A 9,903-nucleotide genomic window follows, 5' to 3' on the forward strand; every position below is an offset into this window, starting at 1 on the left:
ACACTGACGCACACACAAACACATCGACATACGCACACACAAACACATCGACACACACACAAACATCGGTCGTTGTCCGTTCTAAAAAGACAGACACACGCATGGACTTACACACAGATGCATGGACGTACACGCACACACATATGGACTCAAACACACACATGGACGTGCACAGCAATCCCCGATGATGGGACAGCTATTAGCATCGCAGTACGACGCATCAGTAAATAGCGGGATGTGAGCAATCGAAACAATAGAAATGCATAGAAGAAATAAGCTAAAATAAGTGTACATTAAACAGCAGCAGTATGCACAGGTAAGTTGAGAGTTAGGCTACAGTCTAGATTATAGACTGCCAGTACGCCGACTCAATGACATAAGCATTGCTACAGTCGACATAAAAAGCTGGAAATACGGTCAGCAGCTGAAAAAGCAGAATACAGTCGACATGAAAGGCTGGGAGTACACTGAGTGAGGTAAAGAAGCAGGCAAGATATTTTTGACTGCCATACACTGATAATGGGCAAAAGCAAAATTAGCAGTGTAGTTAATAGAGTGGCAGTGCACTGACGTTAATTAATCAGCAGGCAGCAGTCCACAGCACAGATTGGCAGTACACCGTTGCAGCGTCATAAAAAAAGACAGAAAAAAGGAAGTACTTAGCAACCTAATAATGAAAAAGTAGTTTTCTGCACACAAACATGCTGTAATAATATTCATATCAAAGGACTTTATAGCAGTAACTGCACGCAACGTGTTGGGGGGGGGGGACGAAGAGGACATGACATTGTGAAGAAATAGCCGCAGCGTTATGTGTTTATGTATCGCATGTTAAACGCGTAAAATAAACTGTCCCCCGTGAGCTCGACCGAACGCGCATCACTTGGCAGGGTCCGCCCCGCCCCCCCAGGCAATTGTCGTCAGTTGGTACGGTCGATGTCGCGCAATAAGTAAATAATTAAAATAATGCCACAAATTTGTTAATTTAACTACTTTAAAGTTCTTCTTTGGTTCTTTCGGAAAAGTCACGTAGAATGAGAATAAAATAATAAATTGATAAAATAAAATAACACAATAATATTCTCACGACGTTTCAGCCACAACACAAGCGGCCTTCATCAGGTGAAGGGACGAGACTGTCTGGTAGGACAGCCCTGGAGTGAAAGAGCCACGTTCAGATCACGACCTTTAAGCTGTGTGAGAGGAAACAAAGCGCCTTGACAAAGGAATTAGCATATAATTTAGCATTGAAATGGCCGAGTGATTAGCTTGTGACTGGTCACAGAAATAGCTATGTAAAAAGTTAAAGCATACACATCCGCAGAGGCACCCCTTGATAAAGGAATTAGCATAGAATTTAGCATTGAAATAGCTAAGTTAAAGCATACACATCCGCAGATGCACCCATTTTTAAAGGAATTAGCATAGAATTTAGCATTGAAATAGCTAAGTTAAAGCATACACATCCGCAGAGGCACCCCTTGACAAAGGAATTAGCATAGAATTTAGCATTGGAATAGCTGAGTGATTAGCTTGTAACTAGTCACAGAAATAGCTACGTTAAAGTCAGAGCATACACATTCACCGAGGCACTTAGTACAATTCCTTTGTCAAGGCGCTTTGTTTCCTCTCACAGAGCTTAAAGGTCGTGATCTGAACGTGGCTCTTTCACTCCAGCGCTGTCCTACCAGACAGTCTCGTCCCTTCACCTGATGAAGGCCGCTTGTGATGTGGCTGAAACGTCGTGAGAATATTATTGTGTTATTTTATTTTATCAATTTATTATTTTATTCTCATTCTACGTGACTTTACCGAAAGAACCAAAGAAGATGAATCCTTGCAGTCACGAAAGCCTTAAATCGATACTTTAAAGTTTACGGATGAGAAAACCGCGGGGCTTAGGACGTGCTGCCTGGCAAAAAATGTTTGTGAACGTTAAGCCCACCGTTCAAGAGACAAATTCCTCGCAAGCGCGCGCGGAGAATTTTATATGTAAGATTATCTCCCCTCCGCGCGTCTCTTGCGGAAAAAAAAAACAGATGCCCTCTGTCACCGTTCTCCTCCCGTGGCAACCGCCTGGTTATTTGCTGGTTTATTCCAGGATGTTTCTGTTGCCCGTCGTCGCTTTGGGATGTTCTGTGTTCATATTTGTTTGTTGCGGTTACACCCGACTTAAGAGCCGCATGGCTCACAGGGCTACACCTAATAAATCAAATTTGAAACTTGGTTGCCCCCCCTACCTTTTGACCTTTGACTGACTGTTTTTTACAATCACATTTTATGTTTGTTTGCATCCCCCCCCCCCCCCTCTTCGTGGTCTCTGCTAAAAGGGAGGGGAGGCACTCTCCCTTCATACGTATTTTATGGCTACCATGTGTTGTGTCAAATTGTTGGAAGACAAAGGCGGCCGGGGACGCTCTGATTCCATGAATACATATTGTCTGGTCTTGTGTGTTTAACCTATTTTCTTGTATCTCTTTTGAGTTTCCCTAGGTCTAATCTCTTGTGATTATTTGGTTTATGTTTAACCAAGATTTGTAATGTCATTAGATGTTACCTCCGGTATTTCAAGGGTTTTATTAACTTTTGCTCCCCGTCTGTATCCAGGGATCGGTGCTTTTTATTATCGAGGTCAGAGCTATAGCTTAGTGTGGACTTAAGCTTTCGTGATTGCAGGAACTCATGTACTTTGGTTCTCTTGGTAAAGTCACGTAGATAGAAAGATACAATAAGAAATAAAATAAGGAATACTGCAGTCTATAATGTCGACTTACTCTTATAGCCAAGCTTCAAACTTTTCCCGTATAAAAATATATATATATACCAGTTATAATGTCCGTTTGCCCTATACTTTGTGTCCATGCCAGTGATTCTGGATATTTGTTTGTGAACTATCCAAAACGTCATGGCATGTGGTCCTTTGACAATCTGGAGATTTTGCAGATCGTCGTTAACCTCCCTTTGCCCCGGAGTTTATTATTTAATGGCTCTTTATGGCCTCCTCCCTCGAGTTGCTTTTAATACGGTAAGGCAGCTGGGTGTGAGGGGTGGGGTGTGTCTCACCCTTTCCTGCCCCATGCTCGCCCCAATCAATTATTTAAAAAAAATTGGCAGAATTATTATTAATATTATTTTTTGGAAAAAGGCCTATCTATACAACAGGCCCACCTCTTAGTGGCAAGCTCCAGGTTGAGCAGCAGCGCATCCAACTCCTCTTCTGAGTGAGCATTAATTACCAGATCATCGCCATACGTAACATGGTTGACCAATAGGGAGCCATCCCTTGACAGCACCCGGGCATCGATCTGCCTCCCATTGTATCTGTACCAGATGTGAATTCTTCCGGTAGAGGCATTGAAGGCTTAACAAAGTACGTGGTCCAAATATATGTAAAAGAATGTGGGAGGCAGAGGACATCCCTGTCGCACCCCAAGGTGTAGAGGGAATGGCTCTGACTCATAGGCACGTAGTTTGACGTGGGGCCGCTCACCATCATGAAGGTCCTTAAGGATCGTGAGCAGAGGGTCAGAGACTCCGAAAGCACGAAGAGCAACCCTAAGGCCAGGCCTACTGATGGTATCATAGGCCTTGAGCAGGTCAATAAAGCACACGCATGGACTAACACGCACACATGGACCTACAGGCATGCAAAGAAAGACTTAAACTGACTAACATGGAGCCACGCACGCAGAGCGACTAACACACACGCACATGGACTTACACACACATATCGACGCACACACACACACAGATGGACTGTCACACATAGACACATTGCCAGACACACATCGACTCCCACACATAGACTCCCACACAAACATACATGGACTCACACATAGAAGCACAAAGATCCCCATATAGCCTTAACAGAATGTTGGGGCAAGTGCTGTTAGTGAGCACCTATGAAGGCCGGAACATTACACGAGGGGGTGGGTGGCCAGCACCACGCCCGACCGCCTTTGTCTCCCCAGTGGCGATGTTTACACACCACACCAGGTACTCATTTGAGGCCGAGTCGACCTAGGGGAGGCCCGGGACCGGTTCAGATAATTGTCACTGGTGTTGGCCGTGAGCGGGAATCGAACCCGGGTCGCCAGGTTCATAGCGCAGCGCGCTAACCGCTACACTATCGCTCCCCACATGGACTGACACACACACACATGTACGTCCAAACACACACACATGTACGTACAGACAATAACAAAAACAACCGCCCTTCGCCACTAAGTGGCAGTGACGTCACCACGACGCTTGTGCCAGGCCATGTGCAACTTGAGGCCACGTGAAGTGTCGAACGCCCGCGGGCAGGAGGTCACGGGGCAGACCCAGGTGCCACGGGTCGACTGACTGAGATGACTGGCTGGTGCACCACCTGTGCCCCCTACTGTGCCAACCTGCTGTGCTTTAGCCACCCGGCACTCCGCTCGTTGTTGTGAGCGTCGCTCCTCCGCCCTCCGTTGTTGTTGGAGGGCGACTGCCTCCAACTGCCCAATAGCGTCCTTCACGAGCCTCCTCCACAGAGGCCGATCTTGACACCGCTGGTACCAGTCATCGGCAAGTCCACTCAGCTCCACGTCCTCCTGTACCACATCACTCCATCTCTTCTCTAGCCCGTGCCGCGCCCATTTAGCCCCCTCAATCCGGCCGAACAAAAGCTGTTTCGGCATGCGGTGGCTGGGCATGTGGGCTACATGACCCAGCCAACGCAGCCTTGCCTGCTGGAGGAGCTCACCGATGGGACCTTGCCCAGATCTTTCAAAGATTTATGAGCTACTCACACAATCCAGCCTGGTTAAACCCAGGATGGATCGTAGGCAGGCCAGCCTAAATGTTTCCAACCAGCGAAGATGCTCCATTAAGGGGGTCCACGTTTCGCAAGCGTAGAGAAGGGAGGGAATGACCGTGGCCAAGAAGACCTAAAGCTTAGTGCGGAGCGACAGACCAGGTAACTTCCACACAGCGTTACACACCCGATGAAAATATATTGCCGCTCGACTGATTCGGAGTGAGACCTCTGCTGTTAAACTGGAGCTGGTCAAGCACACTGCCAAGGTATGTAAACTCTCCACTCTCCCCACAACTGCCCCATCACCGATTGGGAGTTGTGGGGGTGGAGTGTCCGATGGTACAAAATACCCAGGCAGGTGCTTAGTTTTGGTGGGGCTGATGGTAAGGCCCCATCTCTTAGTGGCACGCTCCAGTCTCAGCAGCAGCATCTCCAACTCCTCCTCTGAATGAGCAGCTATTACCAAATCATCGGCATACAAAATGTGGTTGAGCAATAGGGAGCAATCCCTTGACTGCACCCAGGCATCGATCAGCCTCCCATTATATCTGTACCAAATGTTGATTCCCCCGGGACAGCTATTGAAGGCTTCACGAACTACGTGGTCAAAATAGATGTTAAATAATGTGGGAGCCAGAGGACATCCCTGTCGCACCCCAAGGTGTACAGGGAATGGCTCTGACTCCCGGCCACGTAGTTTTACCCGGGCCCGCTCACCATAATGAAGGTCCTTAATGACCGTGAGCAGAGGGTCAGGGACTCCAAAAGCACGAAGAACAACCCAGAGCCCAGGCCTACTGATGGTATCATAGGCCTTGACCAGGTCAATAAAGCAGAGATGAAGGTCTTGTTGGAATTCCCTACACCTCTGCTGTAGCAGACGGACAGAAAATATGGCATCTGTGCAGGACCGCCCTTTCCTTAAATCGCATTGGGGCTCCGCAAGCCTCTCCTCAGCATGCCTGGTGAGGCGATGTTGAATAATCCTTGCCAGTCTAGAGTAGTACATGCTGACTCTATAGCAGTATTTATCGACTGTCCAGTAGTACATGGTGACTTTATAGCAGTATATATAGTGACTCTAAAGCACAAAGTACTCACATGACAAAGTGCCGTGGTGTGGCTGTGAGCTCGACGTACACACACACATTGGGCATTGTCCGTTAGAAAAAGACAGACACACACATGGACTTAAACACATGCATGGACCTACACGCACACACATATTGACTCACACACACATGGACGTGCACAGCAATCCCCGATGATGGCACAGCTATCAGTATCGCAGTACTACGTATGAGTAAATAGCGTGACGTGAGCAATCGAAATAATAGAAATGCATTGAAGAAATAATCAGAAATAAGTGTAAATTAAAGAGCAGCAATACGCACAGGTAAGTTGAGAAGCAGGCTACAGTCTAGATGAAAGACTGGCAGTATGGTTACTCAATGACATAAGCAGTGCTAGAGTCGACATAATAACCCGGCAATACGGGCAGCAGCTGAAAAAGCAGAATACAGTCGACATGAAAGGCTGGCAGGACACTGAGTGAGGTAAAGAAGCAGGCAACAGATTATAGACTGGCATACACTCATAATGGTCAAAAGGAAAATTAGCAGTGTAGATAATAGAGTGGCAGTGCACTGACGTTAATGAATCAGCAGGCAGCAGGCCACATCACAGACTGGCAGTAGACCGTCGCAGCGTCATAAAAGCACAGCTGAAAAAAGGGGAATATTTAGAAACGTAATAACAAAAAAATATATCAGTTTAACACGTAACTGACAAATTAGCCCATGTTTTGCAAAAGCAAAACATTACAGTAAGATTTGGTACAGTACACAAAATTCAAAAACTAGTATCTTGCACTAAAGACGCATTACCTAAACTATCAACAGAAGGTGTATATCGGATTAATTGTTCATGTGGCAGCTGCTACATTGGGCAGACGGGACGTAACATCAGTGTAAGACTAAAAGAACATCAGAGAAATATTAAATTATCTCAAACACAACTGTCGGCAGTGGCAGAACATGCTTGTCAACAAGGACACTCAATTGATTTTGACAATGTTGCAGTGGTGTGTAAAACTAATTATTACTGGCAAAGACTAATTAGAGAATCCATTGAAATTGAGAGGAACAAGAATAACTTTAATCGATCTGACAGCTACCGGCTTAGTGCGGCCTGGAAGCGTATTATTAAATAATACACATTACATTTTGATTGAAAGAATTACTAATCTACAACTCATTACTAATCATAACCAATGACTGATTACTAATCGATTATATAATTACAATACCCCCCCTCCGCCTCTAATCACTGCACCTGATATGAGTTAAGTGATGACGTCACCCTGCTGCTCTATATCAAACCGGGAGCAAGCGAGGGCTTTACCATTCTGGCGAATTGCCCGATGATGCTGGATGTATTTACCAGCGAAACGTCGTACTCAAACTGTAAATGTGGATTCACTCTTCAACACACCGGTGGGCTAAAGTAGTGAATTGTTTGTCTTTTGTCAACGTTACACTTTTTTTTGCTGATTGGCCGTGTCGGGTGGTGGAGGGTTACGACACATTTATAAATAAACGCGATCTAACCCAAAAACCGTTATTATGAAAAAAATATATGTTTTGTGCAACTTATTAGTTTAATAATAGTAAACAATGAACATGAATTACTGGCGTAAAATGCAAGCAAATGTGTACTTAGGCCTAGTCCCGTGCAGAGCCCCCGTCCTGGCCTACATTGCCGAGGCAGGGGAGGTGGCACGTTGGCAGGCTGGGGGCTGGGCCACTACCCCCCACACCCATCCCCCCGCCCGTGCAAGAATAACGGTATCTAAGCACTATAATAGTATTCTTCTTCTTTGGTTCTTTCGGTAAAGTCACGTAGAATGAGAATAAAATAATAAATTGATAAAATAACAATAACATTTTGATTTAAAGCTTTCGTGACTGCAGTAATTCATATTCTTAGTTTTTTCGGTAAAGTCACGTTGAAGGGAAACAACAAAATAATAAAATATATAAAACAATAAAAAATTCTCACGACGTTTCGACCATAACCTGAAGACGACCGTTTGAGTTATGGTCGAAACGTCGTGAGAATTTTTTTATTGTTTTATATATTTTATGATTTTGTTGTTTCCCTTCAACGTGACTTTACCGAAAAAACTAAGAATAACAATAATATTCTCACGACGTTTCGGCCACAACACAAGCGGCCTTCATCAGGTGAAGGGGACGAGACTGTCTGGTAGGACAGCGCTGGAGTGAAAGAGCCACGTTCAGATCACGACCTTTAAGCTTAAAGTCACGGCATCTCTTCAGAAAAGCCGCTTGTGTTGTGGCCGAAACGTCGTGAGAATATTATTGTGTTATTTTATTTTATCAATTTATTATTTTATTCTCATTCTACGTGGTGACTTTACCGAAAGAACCAAAGAAGATGAATCCTTGCAGTCACGAAAGCTTTAAATCGAAATATAATAGCATTATCTAGGGACTCTGTAGGATAAACTGGAAGCACTGTGCTGGAGGTGGGCGACGAGGACATGAAACTGTGAAGAAAAATCCGCAGCGTTATGTGTACATGTGTTGCACGTTAAACGCGTGAAATAAAATGTCCCCCCGGGAGCTCGACCGAACGCGCATCACTTGGCAGGGTCCACATCACTTGGCACGGTCCGCATCACTTGGCAGGGTCCGCTCCCTCCCCCCCCCTACGCAATTGTCGTCAGTTGGTACATTCGAGCTCGCACAATAAGTCAATGATTAAAATAAGAATAGTACTAAATCGCTCATTAAACTAATTAAAAGTTGACGGATGGGAAAGACGGAATAGCCTATTCCCACCGCGGGGCTTGGGGCGTGCCACCCCGCAAATTTTTTTAGTCGGAAAACCCCACCGTCCGAGAGCCAAATCACCCGCAAGCGTGCACGCGCGGAGACTTTTATATATAAGAAAAAAAAGAGAAGAAATAACAGATAAGATGATGATGATATTCTTCCTGCAGTAAAAACACACTGTTTCTGACAAGCAATAGTTAAATGGTGAGTGTAAAGTTCGCCGATGAACCTGGTTTGCCGAGTTCCGCTTTAACCCATAATCGAAACGGAGGCAGTTGTATGAACCGGCCATGGTCACCCATCCTCCTTCGATCGACTCAGCCTTAAAATGATAAGCTTCCACGGTATGCAATGACTGCTATATTTTATCTTGGTCGCTTAGAATTTCCAATTATAATATACTAGCAGGAAGTCTCCAGATTTGCCCAAGGGGAAAAAACATAGATATTTCAAAACTTGTATTCTCTTAAAAAAAAACGTAACATATACATACACAAATACAAAAAAAAGTTTCCTCAGCACGTGCTACTGAGTTGCATGCGTTGTTTGCTGTGTGGGACAGCCGCGACTCCACCGTTTGCTGTGCGTGCCACAGTGCCACTCTTATTGTGTTCGTTTTTGTCTTGGAGAGGCTTGAGATTTTTTTTGGGGGGGGGGGAATTTTTTCCGTGATCAAAATGAATAAGCAAACGCTTTTTGGGTTGCTTGGTGCAAACGCTTTTTGGGTTGCTTGGTGCATATGTGCGCACGGCTCTAATGTATCATTACGCCGATCAGCATACATTCTACAAAGTTTGATTTTCATACTAAGGGGCAAAAAATGTTAAATGTTCATCTGGAGGCTTAATTTATTGCATTTGTCTACTTGTTAAATTTTAAACCCAATAGTCTGTTCGTTAAACGCGTCACAAGCAGGCAGACAAAGATCCCCCGTACAGCCTTAACAGACTTTAGGGGCAAGTGCTGTTAGCTAGCAGCACCTATGAAGGCCAGAACGGTACACGAGGGGGTGGGTGGCCAGCACCACGCCCGACCGCCTTAGTCTCCCCAGTGGCAATGTTTTTATCCACCACACTAGGTACTCATTTGAGGCTGAGTCGACCTAGGGGAGGCCCAGGACCGGTATCAGATAATCGTCGCTGGTGTTGGCCGTGAGCGGGAATCGAACCCGGGTCTCCAGGTGCATAGCGCAGCGTGCTAACCACTACACTACCGCTCCCCACACACAAGCAGGCAGACACACACAGGCAGACAGAC

This window comes from Petromyzon marinus, chromosome 79, assembly GCF_048934315.1.
Source record: "Petromyzon marinus isolate PM22_M1 ecotype Great Lakes invasive population chromosome 79, UKy_Petmar_22M1.pri1.0, whole genome shotgun sequence".
Lineage (NCBI taxonomy): Eukaryota > Metazoa > Chordata > Hyperoartia > Petromyzontiformes > Petromyzontidae > Petromyzon > Petromyzon marinus.